Source organism: Bombina bombina, chromosome 4, assembly GCF_027579735.1.
Source record: "Bombina bombina isolate aBomBom1 chromosome 4, aBomBom1.pri, whole genome shotgun sequence".
Taxonomy (NCBI): Eukaryota; Metazoa; Chordata; class Amphibia; order Anura; family Bombinatoridae; genus Bombina; species Bombina bombina.
Window position 1 is genome coordinate 508,580,315 of NC_069502.1, and position 22,798 is coordinate 508,603,112.

Genomic DNA, 22,798 nt, shown 5'->3' on the forward strand with positions numbered 1-22,798 from the left:
TCCTGTCTTAGAGGTAGAGACCAAGGCGGACAGGATGACATGTCCACTAGATCTGCATACCAAGTCCTGCGCGGCCATGCAGGCGCTATTAGAATCACTGATGCTCTCTCCTGTTTGATTTTGGCAATCAATCGAGGAAGCAGCGGGAAGGGTGGAAACACATAAGCCATCCTGAAGTTCCAAGGTGCTGTCAAAGCATCTATCAGAACCGCTCCCGGATCCCTGGATCTGGATCCGTAGCGAGGAAGTTTGGCGTTCTGGCGAGACGCCATGAGATCTATCTCTGGTTTGCCCCAACGTCGAAGTATTTGGGCAAAGACCTCCGGATGAAGTTCCCACTCCCCCGGATGAAGAGTCTGGCGACTCAAGAAATCCGCCTCCCAGTTCTCCACTCCCGGGATGTGGATTGCTGACAGGTGGCAAGAGTGAGACTCTGCCCAGCGAATTATCTTTGATACTTCTATCATTGCTAGGGAGCTTCTTGTCCCTCCCTGATGGTTGATGTAAGCTACAGTCGTGATGTTGTCCGACTGAAACCTGATGAACCCCCGAGTCTTTAACTGGGGCCAAGCTAGAAGGGCATTGAGAACTGCTCTCAATTCCAGAATGTTTATTGGCAGGAGACTTTCCTCCTGACTCCATTGTCCCTGAGCCTTCAGAGAATTCCAGACAGCGCCCCAACCTAGAAGGCTGGCGTCTGTTGTTACGATTGTCCAGTCCGGCCTGCTGAACGGCATCCCCCTGGACAGATGTGGCCGAGAAAGCCACCATAGAAGAGAGTTTCTGGTCTCCTGATCCAGATTCAGAGTGGGGGACAAATCTGAGTAATCCCCATTCCACTGACTCAGCATGCACAATTGCAGCGGTCTGAGATGTAGGCGTGCAAAGGGTACTATGTCCATTGCTGCTACCATTAAGCCGATCACCTCCATGCATTGAGCTACTGACGGGAGCTGAATGGAATGAAGGACACGGCATACATTTAGAAGCTTTGTTAATCTGTCTTCTGTCAGATAAATCTTCATTTCTACAGAATCTATAAGAGTCCCCAAGAATGGAACTCTTGTGAGAGGCAAGAGAGAACTCTTGTTTTCGTTCACTTTCCATCCATGCGACCTTAGAAATGCCAGAACTAACTCTGTATGAGACTTGGCAGTTTGAAAGCTTGAAGCTTGTATCAGAATGTCGTCTAGGTACGGAGCTACCGAAATTCCTCGCGGTCTCAGAACCGCTAGAAGGGCACCCAGAACCTTTGTGAAGATTCTTGGAGCCGTAGCCAATCCGAATGGAAGGGCTACAAACTGGTAATGCCTGTCTAAGAAGGCAAACCTTAGATACCGGTAATGATCTTTGTGAATCGGTATGTGAAGGTAAGCATCCTTTAAATCCACTGTGGTCAAGTATTGACCCTTTTGGATCATGGGTAAGATTGTCCGAATAGTTTCCATTTTGAACGATGGAACTCTTAGGAATTTGTTTAGGATCTTTAAATCCAAGATTGGCCTGAAAGTTCCCTCTTTTTTGGGAACCACAAACAGGTTTGAGTAAAACCCTTGTCCTTGTTCCGACCGCGGAACCGGATGGATCACTCCCATTAATAATAGATCTTGTACACAGCGTAGAAACGCGTCTTTCTTTATTTGGTTTGTTGACAACCTTGACAGATGAAATCTCCCTCTTGGGGGAGATAATTTGAAGTCTAGAAGGTATCCCTGAGATATGATCTCTAGCGCCCAGGGATCCTGGACATCTCTTGCCCAAGCCTGGGCGAAGAGAGAGAGTCTGCCCCCCACTAGATCCGGTCCCGGATCGGGGGCCCTCGGTTCATGCTGTCTTAGGGGCAGCAGCAGGTTTTCTGGCCTGCTTGCCCTTATTCCAGGACTGGTTAGGTTTCCAGCCTTGTCTGTAACGAGCAACAGCTCCTTCCTGTTTTGGTGCAGTGGAAGTTGATGCTGCACCTGCTTTGAAATTCCGAAAGGGACGAAAATTAGACTGTCTAGCCTTAGCTTTGGCTTTGTCTTGAGGTAGAGCGTGGCCCTTACCTCCTGTAATGTCAGCGATAATTTCTTTCAAACCGGGCCCAAATAAAGTTTGCCCCTTGAAAGGTATATTAAGTAATTTGGACTTAGAAGTTACATCAGCCGACCAGGATTTTAGCCACAGCGCCCTACGTGCCTGAATGGCGAATCCTGAATTCTTAGCCGTAAGTTTGGTTAAATGTACTACGGCCTCCGAAATGAATGAATTAGCTAGTTTAAGGACTCTAAGCCTGTCCGTAATGTCGTCCAGCGTAGCGGAACTAAGGTTCTCTTCCAGAGACTCAATCCAAAATGCTGCCGCAGCCGTAATCGGCGTGATGCATGCAAGGGGTTGCAATATAAAACCTTGTTGAACAAACATTTTCTTAAGGTAACCCTCTAATTTTTTATCCATAGGATCTGAAAAAGCACAGCTATCCTCCACCGGGATAGTGGTGCGCTTAGCTAAAGTAGAAACTGCTCCCTCCACCTTAGGGACCGTTTGCCATAAGTCCCGTGTGGTGGCGTCTATTGGAAACATCTTTCTAAATATTGGAGGGGGTGAGAACGGCACACCGGGTCTATCCCACTCCTTAGTAACAATTTCAGTTAATCTCTTAGGTATAGGAAAAACGTCAGTACTCGCCGGTACCGCAAAGTATTTATCCAACCTACACATTTTCTCTGGTATTGCAACAGTGTTACAATCGTTAAGAGCCGCTAAGACCTCCCCTAGTAATACACGGAGGTTTTCCAATTTAAATTTAAAATTTGAAATATCTGAATCCAATCTGCTTGGATCAGAACCGTCACCTACAGAATGAAGCTCTCCGTCCTCATGCTCTGCAAGCTGTGACGCAGTATCAGACATGGCCCTAGAATTATCAGCGCACTCTGTTCTCACCCCAGAGTGATCACGCTTGCCTCTTAGTTCTGGTAACTTAGCCAAAACTTCAGTCATAACAGTAGCCATATCTTGTAATGTTATCTGTAATGGCTGCCTAGATGTACTAGGCGCCATAATATCACGCACCTCCCGGGCGGGAGACGCAGGTACTGACACGTGAGGCGAGTTAGACGGCATAACTCTCCCCTCGCTGTTTGGTGAAATTTGTTCAATTTGTACAGATTGGCTTTTATTTAAAGTAGCATCAATACAGTTAGTACATACATTTCTATTGGGCTCCCCCTTGGCATTGGAACAAATGACACAGGTATCTTCCTCTGAATCAGACATGTTTTAACACACTAGCAATAAACATGCAACTTGGTTACAATCTTATTTAACAAAAAACGTACTGTGCCTCAAAGAAGCACTAAACGATTAAATGACAGTTGAAATAATGAACTGAAAAACAGTTATAGCATCACTCTTTAAAAACAACACAACTTGTTAGCAAAGGTTTGTTCCCATTAGTAAAGTAACACTAATTAAATTTTAAACATAAAAATCACAGAGCAACGTTTTAAAACACAGTCACTACATAAGTCTCACAGCTCTGCTGAGAGAATCTACCTCCCTTCAAAGAAGTTTGAAGACCCCTGAGGTCTGTTAGAGATGAACCGGATCATGCAGAAAATACAAGAGTAACTGACTGGAAATTTTTGATGCGTAGCAAAGAGCGCCAAAAACGGCCCCTCCCCCTCACACACAGCAGTGAGAGAGAAACGAAACTGTCATAATCAAAACAAGCAAACTGCCAAGTGGAAAAATAATGCCCAAATATTTATTCACTCAGTACCTCAGAAATGCAAACGATTCTACATTCCAGCAAAAACGTTTAACATGAATTAAATACCTATTAAAAGGTTTAATGTACTTTTACAGAGTAATTCCGGTGAAATACCATCCCCAGAATACTGAAGTGTAGAGTATACATACATGTCATTATAACGGTATGGCAGGATTTTCTCATCAATTCCATTCAGAAAATAAAAACTGCTACATACCTCAATGCAGATTCAACTGCCCGCTGTCCCCTGATCTGAAGCTTTTACCTCCCTCAGATGGCCGAGAAACAGCAATATGATCTTAACTACTCCGGTTAAAATCATAAGAAAAACTCTGGTAGATTCTTCTTCAAACTCTGCCAGAGAAGTAATAACACGCTCCGGTGCTATTGTAAAATAACAAACTTTTGATTGAAGTTATAAAAACTAAGTATAATCACCATAGTCCTCTCACACCTCCTATCTAGTCTTTGGGTGCAAGAGAATGACTGGAGGTGACGTAGAGGGGAGGAGCTATATAGCAACTCTGCTGGGTGAATCCTCTTGCACTTCCTGTAGGGGAGCAGATAATATCCCAGAAGTAATGATGACCCGTGGACTGATCACACATAACAGAAGAAATATATATATATATATATATATATATATATATATATATATATATATATATATATATATATATATATATATATATATATATATATATATATATATAAAGCCCTAGATTATAAAGTCTTTTCCTTTAACAAAATATTAGGGCAACTTGAGATAAATTATAACTCCCAAATTAAAGAAACATTTCTGATTCAAGAATCACAAATTGCACAAAGTTTGCTGGCAAATATATAGTGTTTACTGCAAAGGAAACAGTTCATGAAAGTAAGACTCCAAAGCTAGCAACAAAAACTGCTCGCAAATGGCAGTGGTATTCACACCGCACTGGGATCAATCCTATTAGTTAGTTCATACTGACAGGCAGGCTTCACAAAAGATTACTTGTATGTCTACAACCAACATCAAAGGGGATGCCCGAAAATGACTGCAGTATTTAGACTGCTTTTAAGGTCTGTCCAAATGGCTTACACCCTTTTTAGATAAACAATGAAGTACTACCTTTCCTTACAGGTATGAGTCCTTTTTGTCAGGATAGGTTTACATGGCTCTGCTGAACGCTCTCCAGGCCTCTCTTTTATAGAGAACTTGTTTCCTTCCACGAGTATGATAAACTCAGCTGGCCTTGGTTCCGCCTCCTGGTTTGTTGGAAAGGTTTCCAGTAAATCTTTTGTAGTCAAAGTTGTAACATTGTATCCTTTTGCATGAAACACACAGGCTGATAATATACAGTGCTTAACACGGATTACGCACTGCCGTAGTTCTAAGCGTTTTTTTAACTTTAAAGGTACTTTCAGCGTGATTTCAAAGTTAAAAACCAAACAAATGCAGCCAACGATATATGCGTTTCACCCCTTAGTGCTATACATCCTGGGGCTTTGTCAGGACTTAGAATACCTTTGCTCAACCTTGATTTAAACACATTTGTTAGCCCTTCCTACTTAATTAGTTCCTTAGAATTTAAAGGGATATATACTAAATACACATCCCTACTTGTTTGCACTATTTACATATGTACATAGTCATTAAACAGTACTATTTCAAAAAATAAGAAGCCATTCACTTACTTCTTTTAAAGGAGCATAATGTTTTAAAAAACGACAAAACTCCTCTTTTTAGGATTTTAGAAAATTAGGGCATACACATTCTCAGATTTAATTTTCTTGCAATATTTCCAAATATGCATATATCAAGACATATACTATGCTGTTCTTTCATGTTCACACTTATTTTACATAATGGGATATTACAAAACCTCACCATACGAATCAGACCTTAAGAGCGGTGTAAATACGGCGGTCATTTTCGGGCATCCCCTTTGATGTTGGTTGTAGACATACTAGTAATCTTTTGTGAAGCCTGCTTGTCAGTATGAGCTAACCAATAGGATTGATCCCAGTGAGGTGTGACTACCGCGGACATTTGCCAGCAGTTTTTGTTGCTAACTTTGAAATCTTACTTTCAAGAACCGTTTCCTTTGCAGTACACTATATATTTGTCAGCATACTTAGTGAAATTTGTTATTCTTGAAACAGAAATGTTTCTTTAATTTGGGAGTTATAATTTATCTCATGTTGCCCTAGTATGGTGTTAAAGGAAAAGGCTTTATAATCTAGGGCTTTATATATACTTGCACTTTTTGAATATAGCTACTTTAGGTACTTATTTAGATATTATTATGCATAGTAATTATGTTTCATGCATAGTTGCCTTATGTATTTTTTAGGCTAATGTACAGAATTTGGATTTTGAAATGTGCTTCACAATGATGTCAGTGAGGTCATGATATGGTAATTCGATTTATAGTTGTTCGTTCCTGTGAGTGCACTTTTGTGTGTGTGTGTGTGTGTGTGTGTGTGTATAATAAATATATATATATATATATATATATATATATATATATACACACACACACATACACATACACACATTATGCAGAACTTTGCTTAAATGTACTGCACAACGTATATAAACGTCTGAGCTGCAGGAAGCTCCAGCAGTCTCGGTTGTTACATTACATCCTTCCTGATAGGGTTTAACCGATACTATTTTTTTTTAAGACCAAGTACAAATACCAATACTTTTTTATCAAATACTCGACAATACCAAATTACCAATACTTTTTTTTCTTTTTCTTCAAAGTCATGGGATAGTGCAGAATTATATAACATTATATTAGCGCAAACATTGTAAAACCTAATTTCCCCTTTGAATTTTAAAAAAAACCTGCTGTTTTACAGACCCACTCTCTGTGATCTTCTGAGCGGGTCTGTTTTTTTCAAACAGCGCATCGGGCCAGCTGTATATTCACAGCCCGGACCGACCGCGCCATAGCACTAAGTGCAGCTCGCTCCTGCTGTCTGACAGTGGGATGGCCCTACACTACAGAAAAAAACAAAAATGGGACAGGAAGCTACACCACAGAATAAAAAAAAAGTAAAAATTGGTTTATAGGTACTGGCAGACAGTTGCCAGTACCTAAGATGGCAAACTAGTTAGAGGGGAAAAGATATAGAGCAGTTTGGGAGGGATCAGGGAGGATCCAACACTGCAGAAAAACAAAATTTATGCTTACCTGATAAATTTCTCTCTTGTGGTGTATCCAGTCCACGGGTTCATCCATTACTTGTGGGATATTCTCCTTCCCAACAGGAAGCTGCAAGAGGAAACCCACAGCAGAGCTGTCTATATAGCTCCTCCCCTAACCCCCACCTCCAGTCATTCGACAGAAGACAAGTAAGAAAAAGGAGAACTATAGGGTGCAGTGGTGACTGTAGTTTAAAAAATAAAAACACCTGCTTTAATGTGAGAGGGCGGGCCGTGGACTGGATACACCACAAGAGAAAGAAATTTATCAGGTAAGCATAAATTTTGTTTTCTCTTGTAAGGTGTATCCAGTCCACGGGTTCATCCATTACTTGTGGGATACCAATACCACAGCTTTAGGACACGGATGAAGGGAGGGACAAGGCAGGCACTTAAACAGAAGGCACCACTGCCTGTAAGTCCTTTCTCCCAAAAATAGCCTCAGAGGAAGCAAAAGTATCAAATTTGTAGAATTTAGAAAAAGTATGAAGCGAAGACCAAGTCGCCGCCTTACAAATCTGTTCAACAGAGGCCTCATGTTTAAAAGCCTATGTGGAAGCTACCGCTCTAGTAGAATGAGCTGTAATTCTTTCAGGAGGCTGCTGGCCAGCAGTCTCATAAGCTAAACGGATTATGCTTCTCAGCCAAAAAGAAAGAGAAGATGCCGAAGCCTTTTGGCCTCTACTCTTTCCAGAGTAGACAACAAACAATGCAGATGTTTGACGAAAATCCTTAGTAGCTTGCAAATAAAACTTTAAAGCACGAACCGTGTCAAGATTGTGTAACAGACGTTCCTTCTTTGAAGAAGGATTAGGACACAGTGACGGAACAACAATTTCCTGATTGATATCCCTATTAGATACCACCTTAGGAAGAAACCCAGGTTTGATACGCAGAACTACCTTATCTGCATGGAAGATCAGATAAGGGGAATCACACTGTAATGCAGATAACTCTGAAACTCTTCGAGCCGAAGAGATAGCTACTAAAAAACAAACTTTTTAAGATAAAAGCTTGATATCTTTGGAATGCAAGGGTTCAAACGGAACCCCTTGAAGAACTTTAAGAACTAAATTTAAACTCCATGGCGGAGCAACAGGTTTAAACATAGGCCTGATTCTAACCAAAGCCTGACAAAACGCCTAAATGTCTGGAACATCAGCCAGACACTTGTGCAAAAGAATAGACAGAGCAGAAATCTGTCCCTTTAAGGAACTAGCCAATAATCCCTTTTCCAATCCTTCTTGGAGAAAAGATAGTATCCTAGGAATTCTGACCTTACTCCACGAGTAACCCTTGGATTCACACCAATGAAGATATTTACACCATATCTTATGATAGATTTTGGATGTTTGAATGGACCTTGGAGTAGAAGGTCCTGCCTCAGCGGCAGAGTCCATGGTGGAAAGGATGACATGTCCACCAGATCTGCATACCAAGTCCTGCGTGGCCATGCAGGGGCTATCAAAATCACCGAAGCTCTCTCCTGCTTGATCTTGGCAATCAGACGAGGGAGGAGAGGAAATGGTGGAAACACATAAGCCAGGCTGAAGGACCAGGGCACTGCTAGAGCATCTATCAGCATTGTCTGGGGATCCCTTGACCTGGACCCGTAACGAGGAAGCTTGGCGTTCTGACGAGACGCCATCAGATCCATTTGTGGTTTGCCCCATAGTTGAATCAGCTGGGCAAATGCCTCCGGATGAAGCTCCCACTCCCCCGGATGAAAAGTCTGCCGACTTAGAAAGTCCGCCTCCCAGTTCTCTACTCCTGGGATATGGATAGCTGAGAGATGGCAAGAGTGAACCTCTGCCCATAGAATTATCTTGGAAACCTCCATCATTGCCAGGGGACTTCTTGTTCCCCCCTGATGGTTGATATAGGCTACAGTCGTGATATTGTCCGACTGAAATCTGATGAATCTGACCGCAGCTAGTTGAGGCCAAGCCTGAAGAGCATTGAATATCGCTCTTAGCTCCAGAATATTTATTGGAAGGAGGGCCTCCTCCTGAGTCCACGAACCCTGAGCCTTCAGGGAATTCCAGGCTGCGCCCCAGCCCAGAACGCTGGCATCTGTCGTCACTATAGTCCACTCTGGCCTGCGGAAACTCATACCCCTGGACAGATGGACCCGAGATAACCACCAGAGAAGAGAATCCCTGGTCTCTTGATCCAGATTTAACTGAGGAGACAAATCGGTGTAGTCCCCGTTCCACTGATTGAGCATGCAAAGTTGCAGTGGTCTGAGATGTAGGCGGGCAAATAGAACTATGTCCATTGCCGCTACCATCAGGCCGATCATTTCCATACACTGAGCCACTGACGGCCGAGAAGTGGAATGAAGAACACGGCAAGAAGTTAGAAGCTTTGATATCCTGACCTCTGTCAGAAAAATTTTCATGTCTACCGAATCTATCAGAGTTCCAAGGAAGGAAACTCTTGTGAGTGGGGAGAGTGAACTCTTTTCTCTGTTCACCTTCCACCCGTGAGACCTCAGAAAGGCCAGAACAATGTCCGTATGGGACTTAGCGATTTGATTTGAGAAGTCGACGCCTGGATCAGGATGTCGTCTAGGTAAGGAGCCACCGCTATGCCCCGTGGCCTTAGAACCGCCAGTAGAGACCCGAGAACCTTCGTAAAGATTCTTGGCGCCGTGGCTAATCCAAAGGGAAGAGCCACAAACTGGTAATGCCTGTCTAGGAAGGCGAAGCTGAGGAACTGATGATGATCTCTGTGAATCGGAATGTGGAGATAAGCATCCTTTAAGTCCACGGTAGTCATATATTAACCCTCCTGGATCATAGGGAGGATGGATCGGATTGTCTCCATCTTGAAAAATGGGAACCTGAGAAATTTGTTTAGGATCTTGAGATCCAAGATTGGTCTGAACGTTACCTCTTTTTTGGGAACTATAAACAGGTTTGAATAGAAACCCTGCCCCTGTTCCTCCCTTGGAACTGGGCGGATCACTCCCATAACCAGTAGGTCTTGAACGCAACGTAAGAATGCCTCTCTCTTTATCTGGTTTGCAGATAGTTGTGAGAGGTGAAATCTCCCCTTTGGAGATGAACCTTTGAATTCCAGAAGATATCCCTTGGAAACAATCTCTAGTGCCCAGGGATCCTGGACGTTTCTTGCCCAAGCCTGAGCGAAGAGAGTAAGTCTGCCCCCTACTAGATCCGGTCCCGGATCGGGGGCTACTCCATGCTGTCTTAGAGGCAGCAGCAGGTTTTTTGGCCTGCTTCCCTTTGTTCCAAGCCTGGTTAGGTCTCCAGACTGGTTTGGACTGGGCGAAATTTCCCTCGTTTTGCATTAGAGGAAGCTGAAGCTGCGCCACTCTTGAAGTTTCGAAAGGAACGAAAATTATTCTGTTTGGTCCTTAACTTATTGGACCTATCCTGAGGAAGGGCGTGACCTTTTCCTCCAGTAATATCAGAAATAATCTCCTTCAGACCAGGCCCGAATAGGGTCTGTCCCTTGAAGGGGATGTTAAGAAGCTTAGACTTTGAAGTAACGTCTGCTGACCAGGACTTAAGCCATAGCGCCCTACGCACCAGAATGGCAAAACCTGAATTCTTATCCGTTAGTTTGGTTAAATGAAAAACGGCGTCAGAGATAAAAGAATTAGCTAACTTAAGAGCTTTATTCCTGTCTAAAATCTCATCTAATGGGGTCTCCACCTGTAGAGCCTCCTCAAGAGACTCGAACCAAAAAGCCGCTGCATCAGGGACTGGGGCAATGCATGCAAGAGGCTGGAGAATAAAACCTTGATGAATAAAATTTTTCTTAAGGAGACCCTCCATTTTTTTATCCATAGGATATAGGAAAGCACAACTGTCCTCGACGGGGATAGTTGAACGCTTAGCTAGGGTAGAGACTGCTCCCTCAACCTTAGGGACCGTCTGCCACGAGTCCCGTGTGGCGGCATCTATGGGAAACATCTTTTTAAAAGCAGGAGGGGGATAGAACGGCACACCTGGTCTATCCCATTCCTTAGTAATAATTTCCGAAAACCTCTTAGGGATTGGAAAAACATCAGTGTAAACAGGCACTGCAAAGTATTTGTCCATCTTACACAATTTCTCTGGAACTACAACGGGTTCACAGTCATCCAGAGTCGCTTAAACCTCCTTAAGCAATAAGCGGAGGTGTTCGAGCTTAAATTTAAACGCTGTCATTTCAGAGTCAGACTGAAGCAATGCCTTCCCTGAATCTGAAATGTCACCCACGGATAGAAGCTCTCCTGCCTCGGCTTCTGAGTATTGTGAGGGTATATCGGACACAGGTATTAAAGCGTCAGAAAGCTCTGTATTTGTTCTAGCCCCAGAGCTGTCTCACTTTCCTTGTAACCCTGGCAGTTTGGACAATACCTCTGAGAGGGTAGCATTCATAACTGCCGCCATGTCCTGTAAGGTAAAAGAATTAGACGCGCTAGATGTACTTGGAGTCACTTGAGCAGGAGTTATAGGTTCTGACACATGGGGAGAGCTAGATGGCATAATCTCCCTTTTTTCAGTCAGAGAACCCCCTGGAGATAAATCTTTAAGCGCCATAATATGATCTTTATAGTTTATAGAAATTTAAGTACATTTGGTACACATTCTAAGAGGGGGTTCCACAATGGCTTCCAAACATATTGAACAAGGAGTTTCCTCTATGTCAGACATGTTTAACAGACTAGTAATGAGACAAGCAAGCTTGGAAAACACTTTAATAAATGTGAAACAGCAATTAAATAAAAACGTTACTGTGCCTTTAAGAGAAAAAAACTAGCACTTAAACTGCAAAACAATGTAAAAATATAGTGAAGTCTTTGAAATTTTTACAGTGTGTGTAAGGGACTAAAGCAACATTGCACCCACTTGCAAATGGATGATTAACCCCTTAGGCTCCAAACTGGATTTAAAAAACGTCAAGCACTGTTAAAATACAGTTAAGCACCTTGCCACAGCTCTGCTGAGGCTCCTACCTGCCCTCAAATACGATTTAGGGAAGAAATAAACCCTCTATAGTGGTCCTCAGATGCCAGAGGACTCCTCTAGGGAAGCTGGATGTCTCAGTCTGAAGGAAACTGCGCATCTAGAGCGCGAAAATAGGCCCCTCCCACCATGTACTGGATGTCAGAGGGGCCTTAAGAAAATACTCCTAGGAGTATCTGACTAGCCATGTGGAAACTAGGCCCCAAATAAAGACTTATCTCCCTCAGAGAAAAAACGTCCTATTTATGAAACCTGTAAACGTTTTGTCTCTAAGTAATATGAGTATTAACATGAGTATTACCCTGTTTTGTAAGCATGATCCCAGTCGTTGTTAAATCACTGAATCTAGCTTACCTCAAATACACAAGGCTCTGTCAGCATTTTCTAGAACTTATCATCTCTCTAGAAATAAAAATACTGAACATACCTCAAAGCAGGTAATCTGCAGGCCGTTCCCCCAACTGAAGTTTTCCCATACTCTTCAGTTATGTGTGAGAACAGCAATGGACCATAGTTACAAACCGCTAAGATCATCAACCTCCAGTCAGAATTCTTCTTCTAATTTCTGCCCGAGAGAAAAACAGTACAACGCCGGTACCGTTTAAAAATAACAAACTCTTGATTGAAGGTAAAACTACACTAAGTCACCACATATCTCTTGATACTTCCTATCTTGTCGAGAGCTGTAGGAGAATGACTAGAGGTGTGGGTTAGGGGAGGAGCTATACAGACAGCTCTGCTGTGGGTGTCCTCTTGCAGCTTCCTGTTGGGAAGGAGAATATCCCACAAGTAATGGATGAACCCGTGGACTGGATACACCTTACAAGAGAAAATATATTTAATAAAATATTTTTTGCATAAAGCTTCATACTGACAGACTGTCTGAAAGTACCTAAGAAGGTGGTGACCAGTGGGGATGTGGAATAAAAGAGAGTTGTTTGGGAGGGATCAGAGGGTGGGAAGTGTCAGGTGGGAGGGTAATTTCTACACTAAAGCTATATTTAACTTTACAAGCTACCTGATTAACCCCTTCACTGACAGGAGTTATAGAAGTGTAGTGCGCAGCTGCAATTAGCAGCCTTCAGCCTTCTAATTACCAAAAAGCAATGGCAAAGCAATGTATGTCTGCTATTTCTGAATAAAGAGATGCTTTTACAATCATTTGTATAAATATAAAAAGAGAGAGAGAGAGATGCACTCAGCTGAGACAGAACAAAAGCTGGAAAAACTTCCGTGCCTGTTCATTTTTGGGTGCCACTCAGGGTGCATACTCTTTTAGCACACTATGCCCCTTCACAGAGAAAAAATATCCTGTAGCATATCAGTCTGACCCTGCCTAATGACAGTCCAGCACAGAAATACCAGGCAATTCTTCTCTGAACAAGAGAAACAACAACCCCAGACGAACTTTTTGGCCTTCTGTGGGCCTCGTCAGTGAGGTGCAGTTGCATCTCTCGAAGGGCATGTGTGCAAGGAGTCCACGTCTGGTTTCCCCTTTTACTCTTAGGGAGACCCAAGAGCAATTTGCATAAATATAAAAAGAGAGAGAGATGCACTCAGCTGAGACAGAACAAAAGCTGGAAAAACTTCCGTGCCTGTTCATTTTTGGGTGCCACTCAGGGTGCATACTCTTTTAGCACACTATGCCCCTTCACAGAGAAAAAAATATCCTGTAGCATATCAGTCTGACCCTGCCTAATGACAGTCCAGCACCGAAATACCAGGCAATTCTTCTCTGAACAAGAGAAACAACAACCCCAGGCGATCGTTTCGGCCTTCTGTGGGCCTCGTCAGTGAGGTGCAGTTGCATCTCTCTAAGGGCATGTGTGCAAGGAGTCCACGTCTGGTTTCCCCTTTTACTCTTAGGGAGACCCAAGAGCAATTTGCATAAATATAAAAAGAGAGAGAGAGAGAGAGAGAGAGAGAGAGATGCACTCAGCTGAGACAGAACAAAAGCTGGAAAAACTTCCGTGCCTGTTCATTTTTGGGTGCCACTCAGGGTGCATACTCTTTTAGCACACTAAAAGTGCATCTCTCTCTCTTTTTATAGAGCAATTTGCATAAATATAAAAAGAGAGAGAGAGAGAGAGAGAGAGAGAGAGAGAGAGAGAGAGAGAGAGAGAGAGAGAGAGAGAGAGAGATAGATGCACTCAGCTGAGACAGAACAAAAGCTGGAAAAACTTCTGTGCCTGTTCATTTTTGGGTGCCACTCAGGGTGCATACTCTTTTAGCACAGGGTCAATGTCAGACTGATATGCTACAGGATATTTTTTCCCTGTGAAGGGGCATAGTGTGCTAAAAGAGTATGCACCCTAAGTGGCACCCTAAAATAAACATGGCACGGAAGTTTTTCCAGCTTTTGTTCTGTCTCAGCTGAGTGCATCTCTCTCTCTTTTTATATTTATGCAAATTGCTCTTGGGTCTCCCTAAGAGTAAAAGGGGAAACCAGACGTGGACTCCTTGCACACATGCCCTTAGAGAGATGCGACTGCACCTCACTGACGAGGCCCACAGAAGGCCGAAACGATCGTCTGGGGTTGTTGTTTCTCTTGTTCAGAGAAGAATTGCCTGGTATTTTGGCGCTGGACTGTCATTGGGCAGGGTCAGACTGATATGCTACAGGATATTTTTTCCCTGTGAAGGGGCATAGTGTGCTAAAAGAGTATGCACCCTGAGTGGCACCCTAAAATGAGCATGGCACGGAAGTTTTTCCAGCTTTTGTTCTGTCTCAGCTGAGTGCATCTCTCTTTCTTTTTATATTTATGCAAATTGCTCTTGGGTCTCCCAAAGAGTAAAAGGGGAAACCAGACGTGGACTCCTTGCACACATGCCCTTAGAGAGATGCGACTGCACCTCACTGACGAGGCCCACAGAAGGCCGAAACGATCGTCTGGGGTTGTTGTTTCTCTTGTTCAGAGAAGAATTGCCTGGTATTTCGGCGCTGGACTGACATTGGGCAGGGTCAGACTGATATGCTACAGGATATTTTTTCCCTGTGAAGGGGCATAGTGTGCTAAAAGAGTATGCACCCTAAGTGGCACCCTAAAATGAACATGGCACGGAAGTTTTTCCAGCTTTTGTTCTGTCTCAGCTGAGTGCATCTCTCTCTCTTTTTATATTTTTACAATCATTTGTGCCATGATTGCACAAGTGGTATGTAAATAATTTAATTGAGAAACCCAAAGTTTGTGAAAAAGTTAACTTTTTTTTTTTCTAATATGATCACATTTGGCGGGGAAATGGTGGCATGAAATATACTAAAAATCGGACCAGATCTATACCTTTGGTTGTCTACTTAAAAACATAATTTATGTAAGAACTTACCTGATAAATTCATTTCTTTCATATTAGCAAGAGTCCATGAGCTAGTGACATATGGGATATACATTCCTACCAGGAGGGGCAAAGTTTTCCAAACCTTAAAATGCCTATAAATACACCCCTCACCACACCCACAATTCAGTTTAACGAATAGACAAGAAGTGGGGTGATAAGAAAAGAGCGAAAGCATCAAAAAAATAAGGAATTGGAATAATTGTGCTTTATACAAAAAAAATCATAACCAGGGGCGGAGCCTGGCCACGAGTGAAGATGGCCGCACACTGAAAGTGCTCTGATACCTAAATGCTCTCAGCATAAGCTTAAGCACAACTAACAGCTTAGAAAACACCAAGGACCTCTGCTTTATATAAGAGACTTAAACTGGGACCGAAACTAGGTCGTTGTGGGTACACAGACGCCGAAAGAGGAGAGGCCTGCAGTGTGGATGGCAAGCGGCTGCGGATTACCTTCTCCCGCGCCCTACTAAACTTCAGCCTGGCAGCTTACTAACAGAGAGTATCTGGGCACTTGCGATATGCGCTGCTAAAGGTCCGAACTACAGCAAGAAGTACACGCACAGATTTGGGGTCTATACCGGACTCGACTCTGCAACATCTGGCGGAGTTACATTCCGTAGTGAGGCCTTAACTTTCTTCTGTGACCAGACCCTACCTTGTCGGAGGACACAACGATACCGAAGACGGGATCATAGCGAAGAGAAGCCGGTGAAGTAAGCGGTGAGTCATATCCCTAAGCACGCAACACACGTGGGCTATATCAGAGACGCAGGAAAGGCCTGGGGCTAAATTAACAGCAGCGTGCGCACACCTTATCAGAGGCCTGTTCAACTACTAACAGCACGTAAGCCGTCTGAAAGTACTTATACCCTCTTAATGCTAATTCTGTGCTGTATAAAGTAGACGCACACGGCCGCCACTGTATACATTTCTCTCAGAATACAGGACCATTATAAATTAGGCCACGCTAACTGTTAATCACCGCTATGTCCACTAAGAGGGGCAATAAGCCGCAAAAAAACCTACACTCCTCCAACATGGATAATTACTTGATATCCACAGAGTCAACCCAAAACTCCCAGAAAGACCCAGTAGGCCCTAAAGGGCAACCTGAAGCAGCTTCCTCTCAAGGCACAGAACACAGACAGTATGATTATGTTACCAAAGATGATTTAAGACACTTGTCGTCTAAGAGTGACATAAAAGATGCCATAATGGAGATGAGGAACATGTTTGGTGAGCTCAAAAAGGATATTGCTAATGTAGATCACAGAGTTACACTAGTTGAAGAATCACAAGAGGTCTTACGCTCTGATATACAACATAACACCAACTGTATAGGGTCACAAGAAACAACTATAATGAATCTAACTGAGAGGATTGAAGATTTAGAGAACAGGAGTCGACGGAATAATTTGAGGATAAGAGGTGTTCCTGAGACCGTGACTCCAGCAGAAATAACCCAGTACACACAAAGACTCTTTAAATATATCAATAATAACCCAGAAGCTGAAGACCTACACATTGAAAGAGCTCACAGAGCTTTAAGGCCTAAACCTCCAGCCAGGGCCCCACCTAGGGACATTATTGTTAGGCTCCTCTCATATAGGGATAGAGAAAATATACTCAAGCATGCCAGAAGCAGGCAATCCTTATCATATGAAGGAATGGAAATACAGATTTATACAGACCTATGTCCGGCAACCTTGCAAAAAAGGAGGGAGCTGCGCTTCCTCACGTCTGCGCTTAAAGATCAAGACATCCCATATAGATGGGGCTTCCCAACCTGCTTGATAGCATCCAAGGACGGAGCAACCGCTACATATCGGGTGCCCTCCGACCTGCCAGCCTTCAACCAAGCCATGGGAACACAGATCAGACCACTGGGCCTAGTGGCTGAACCTGCCCGAGGAGGTGCTGGCAACATGGATGCCGGGAACCTACCTCGGAGAGGGCCACTCTAGGTCATTGTTGATTTCTTTACAGGGACGCACCACTGGTTTGCTGACCGGGACATGACTTTTGCCACATTCTGCAGTCCTTATATGCTGAATCTGATCCTCGCAACATGCAGCTAAGTATATGTATAATGTATAAGAACACTACATTCAACTCAAGAACCTGATGGGACACGCTTTTCCCCTTTTTTCTTGAACATATTACAGTGACTTATTTACACTGGATCTGATGCTAATAGACTGCTTCAAAATTTATGCAGGACACGTAGTCACATGGCTATCACTTTGTACACACTTAACACTGTCACTGTTTATAAAATGTAAGATCCTTTTGAATGTGTAACTGCCCTATGGGGAAGATCCTGTGATGTCGTTGCTCTATTATCCAGTTCTATATATTGAGTACCTACCTGACGCACACACACACTTCCCCTTTACATTAAATTTAAGACTGTACACTGTTCCAAACTCACTACCTTACACTACAGGACTAACACCATATTGAGCAGGACATAATGCACTGATAGCACAATAGACAGCAGGAACACTACATTGCGAGCAAACACATAATCCTGTTGCACCCCGGGATGGGATTACCTCCCGCAGCATTACATTTGCTTTTCAGGACAGTAATGACTATGTACAAATCACCTTCAGGCCTTGACTGAGAAATTCTGTGTGTGATAGAACATACAGAGAGTTATAACAGCGCAGTTATAGTCGACTTTACTATACTATTCAAGGATATGCGCTATATTTGTAATAACTGACTATCTGGTCTCACTTTGCACTTGGTCTGATAATATTGTAGTGACTCGCCCGTGTCTGACCTGACATGATTGGACTGCCCTAAAATTTACATGGTACATTGGTCACATGACCATAAATATGTTCGTTATTTCAGCACTGTTTACTGTTTATAGCACTATGTTCCTGTTGAATGTAAAATTGCTAGGTGGGGCCTGTTGTTTTCACTGCACTATTCAATGGAATGCACCCTAGATATGTATATGCTATTACTCAATGTCTGGTTTTATCTCGCACCTTGCCTAAAAAATAAATGGGAAATGGGTACCTTTTGATCTGTGGTGTCGACCCAGGGGTGATTAAACACGCCACCATATCCTGACTTAAATAGAAGACCTGGTTTACCGACATTTGACTCTTTGGACTCAAACACCAGCCCTATTCCAGATAGAGCAGGCTCTAAATACAGATATTTTCTAGACCTTTGAAGTGACTTGGACCTGCCTGACATGGACTGAAGGACTGCGCTGGCTCTGACTTTGACACGGGTTAAGACACATAGGCGCAGACTTGAGATAGCACCAAATAGATTTATGCCCGTTAGACACGGGATGAGCCTCACCCACTCGATGGTACTGGATGCCCCCTGGGTCCTCAGCACATCACTGGAGCTATGGTGCGTGTCAATTGAACTGTTACCGGTTGGTGTTAAATGCACATGTATTTGTTGTTAAGTTTATCTTTATTTAGTTGTGCTAATCTATAAGTTATTGATTCAATATATATTTTCTGTTGCTGAGAGCATGAAGGTTACTACCCTTCTGTTTGATTTACCTCTATTTACGTAGAATTAAATTCTACGCTCTTACTGTTTCATACTTCCTTACTCCCTACCCCACAAGTACCCATATCTGAACAGAGAGCTCCTCCTAGCTCCCTATTTCTTATACTTCTCCCTATTCTCTACTCTCCTCTAATAACTAAACCTCCCCATATCCTCCCCATTCTCTGAACTAACCTATCTTTATTCCCCATACCTGCTTCCCTCTTCCCTCCCTAATCCGGTCCCTTTTTTTTTTTTTTTTTTCTCTCTTCCCCCTGCCTTTGTCTGATCTTTCTAACCCCAGTGAGCCTTAGACATGGCTCCCGGCAAATTGGGGAGCGCCACTGCCCGCTCAATAGACATTATCACAGTGAACGCAAAAGGCCTTAATAGCCCTGGTAAGAGATCACTGGTCACTAGAGATCTTTGGAGAATGGGAGGGGACATAGTGTACCTCCAGGAGACGCACTTCTCCAGATCCAGAGAACCAAAATGGTATAACCAAAAATTCCCAGTAGCCTACTTTGCGTCAGGCCCGACCAAAAAAAACGGTGTGGGAATTCTCTTCGGCGCAGGAGTGCCCTTCCGAATGGAGCAGGTCGTCAGAGACCCAGATGGCAGGTTTTTGATATTGGCTGGTACCCTATACAGCAAGAGAGTAACATTCGTTAATCTCTACTCCCCGAATGTGGCGCAAGACGCCTTCTTCAAAAAACAAATAGAACCATGGAAGCCCAAAAAGGGATTGTTTTCATGGGTGGTGATTTCAACGTCTCATTCTGCCCCACCTTAGACACATCAGATGGCTTGTCTAGCACTTCACACAGGGTGACGAGACAAGTCGCCAGATACATGAGAGACCTGGTTCTCCATGATGTCTGGCGTACATTGCACCCAACCGCCAAAAATTACACCTTTTATTCCCATCCTCATAGGAAATATACCAGGATTGACTATATCCTTACGGACTCAACAGGACTCTCAATCACCACGAGCAGTAGCATTGGTCAAATCATCTGGTCAGATCACGCACCAGTAAAATGTACTATTAACTGGCCAGATGCGCCGATTACCCCGTTTGTGTGGCGACTTGATGAGTCCTAATTGGACGATCAGTTGCTTAAGAAGAAACTCGATACCACCATTGAAGAATACTTCCGCCTTAACGCAGGTGGCGCCTTGTCTGACACTACGGTATGGGAAGCACACAAATGTGTCCTGCGGGGAGTCTTAATTAAGCACACCTCGGCCCTCCGTCGGGAACAACGGACTCGCTATGATACCCTACTTCAAAAGGTGGCACAGGCAGAATCCCTGCATAAAGCCCAACCAGCAGATAACACATTGCAAGCAACTCTAGCTGACGCAAGAGCGGCACTCCTAAACCATATCCAAACTGAACAACAAGCAAAGGCCCTCCGGCTTAGACAACATTACTTTGAACAAGGTGATAAAGCTGGAAGACTCCTGGCGAGGGCATTAGCGCGCCAGAGACTCAAAACGTATGTCTATGAGATCGAAGACTGCAATGGTAACAAGCGCCATGATGGCGCGTCAATTGCAGACACATTTAGATGTTTCTATGAATCTCTGTACAATCTGCGCAATACGCAAGAGGAGAACCTTGCCCAGGTACCCGTAGATACCCAGGAAAATAGAATACTAGAATTCTTAAACAAAATAGACATGCCAAAACTAACACAAGAAGAAGCGGACCAACTTGAGACCCCCTTTACCTTAAGGGAGATTCAACTGGCCATTAAGCACCTCCCGGGGGGCAAAAGCCCTGGACCGGATGGATTTGGCATGCGATATTATAAGCTTTTCTCTGACAAACTAGCACCTAAGATGCTCCAGATATTCAATAGCTTACAGGAGTGTGCGGCATTACCGAGCTCCATGCTGGAAGCGTATCTATCGGTTATTCATAAACCGGGGAAACCGGAAAACCAACCTAGCAGCTATAGGCCGATCTCGCTCCTTAACGCGGATGTTAAGGTCCTGGCAAAGGCCATAGCCAATCGTCTCGCCAGACTACTACCAAAGCTGATCAACACAGATCAGGTGGGATTTGTCCCGGGTAGAGAGGACCGGGACAATACCACAAGAGTACTGCAACTGATATCTTACGCTCGGAACAACTCAGTGCCGTTGGCCTTGGTCTCTACAGACGCCGAAAAGGCTTTCGACCGGGTCAACTGGCTGTTCATGCGACACACTATGCACAAACTGGGATTTGGACGCGGTGTTATGAATACAATCTTCTCTCTGTACTCTGCACCGAGTGCCAAGGTGAGAGTCAATGGCACACTATCCGATTCTTTTCAGATTACTAATGGAACAAGGCAGGGGTGCCCCCTGTCCCCCTTATTATTTGCTCTTGTAATGGAGGCACTAGCCTGCAGAATACGTAACAACCCTGACATCTCTGGCTTGGTAGTCGGTAAACGGGAACATAAATTAGCCATGTATGCTGACGACATCCTAGTGATATTGTCTGACATATCTACCTCCCTGCCAGCATTGTTGATGGAATTTGCGGAGTTCGGAAAAGTCTCTGATTTCTTGCTCAACCTGACTAAGTCAGAGATCATGAACATAACGGTCCCGGATGAGGTCTTTTGTGAGACCTGCTCCCTATGCCCACTTAAAATAGCAAGACGACACTTGAAATACCTGGGGATACTACTGACCCCAGTGGTATCAAACAGCGTTGAAATAAATTACAAACAGATCAGAGACACAGTGGTGGAGGATTTGACCAGATGGAAGAATAAATCCATCTCATGGATGGGCCGAATCCACGCAGTTAAGATGAATATACTGCCCAGGGTCCTTTATGTAATGCAGGCAATACCTCTCTTGTCAGCGTCACCTCTAATCCACCAGATTCAATCAGAAATAGAAGCATACATCTGGAATGGCACTCGGCCGAGAGTCAACAAAAAAAACAATGTTTCTCCCTAGGGACCAGGGAGGAGCAGGGGTCCCTTCACTGAAGACATTCTTCAGGGCTATTCTTGCCCAGCGGCTGGTTCACTGGTGCCATAATAAAACAGACAGAGCATGGGTGGAGTTAGATTGCGAAATTCTGCAGAGGGGTAATATTGGTGCCCTCGCGTGGATATCAGTTGAGAACCGACCATCCCAACTACGTAAATACCCCCTACTGGGAGATGTGTTTCAGGAATGGGATGCCCTGATTAAACTGCATAACCATATGTCTACTGCCCAATCACCAGTGACACCGGTTTTTGAAAATCCTGACAATGCACTAGTAAACAAATCTCAACACCTGAAACAACCATACGCTCTAGCGGACGCGGCAATCTCAAACGCTTTCCATGAGGGAAAACTTCGGACTCAAGAAAGTCTAAAGCAGTGGGACCACTGGCTATTCTCCTCATGGTTTAGGGTCGCACAACTCCACCACTACATAAGTGGCTACAGGGATGCTACACCCTTCACAAGGGAGAAAACTCTCTTTGAGTCCATGTGCACCATGACGCAGCCACCTGGCCATTTGATATCCCGGTTATACAAACTACTCCTGGTGAGCAGTAAGGAGACGTTGCCTTCATATGTAGATGCCTGGCGGGCAGACTTAAACTCTGATATTACAACGGAGGATTGGCTGAGGATATTCAACAAAGCCAAAAAAACCTCGGTCTCTATGAGGCTGCAGGAGATGCATTTTAAGTTCCTAAGCCGGTGGTACCTGACCCCACAGAGGCTCCGCAGGATCTATCCGCATGCGTGCGGGGATTGTTGGAGGGGCTGCGGAGAAGAAGGGACAATTATGCACATATGGTGGACCTGCCCACGATTGAGTGTCTTCTGGGAAGGGGTATTTCAGGAATGTAGTCGACTCCTCGACATCATCCTACCACCTAATCCAAAATACCTGCTATATCACGAGATTCCCAAGATAATGGTGGAAGCCAAACATAAGCTTTTCTTATTGATGCTAAACTGCGCCAAGGGCCTGGTCCCAAAACATTGGAAA

General features: G+C 43.9%; 1 protein-coding gene across 1 annotated transcript in view; it reads right to left on the reverse strand.

Annotated features, from left to right (window-relative positions):
• The window catches only part of LMBRD1 (LMBR1 domain containing 1), an 810,247-nt gene that overhangs the window by 733,683 nt on the left and 53,766 nt on the right, over window positions 1–22,798 (reverse strand). The gene's annotated exons all lie outside the window — the stretch shown is intronic.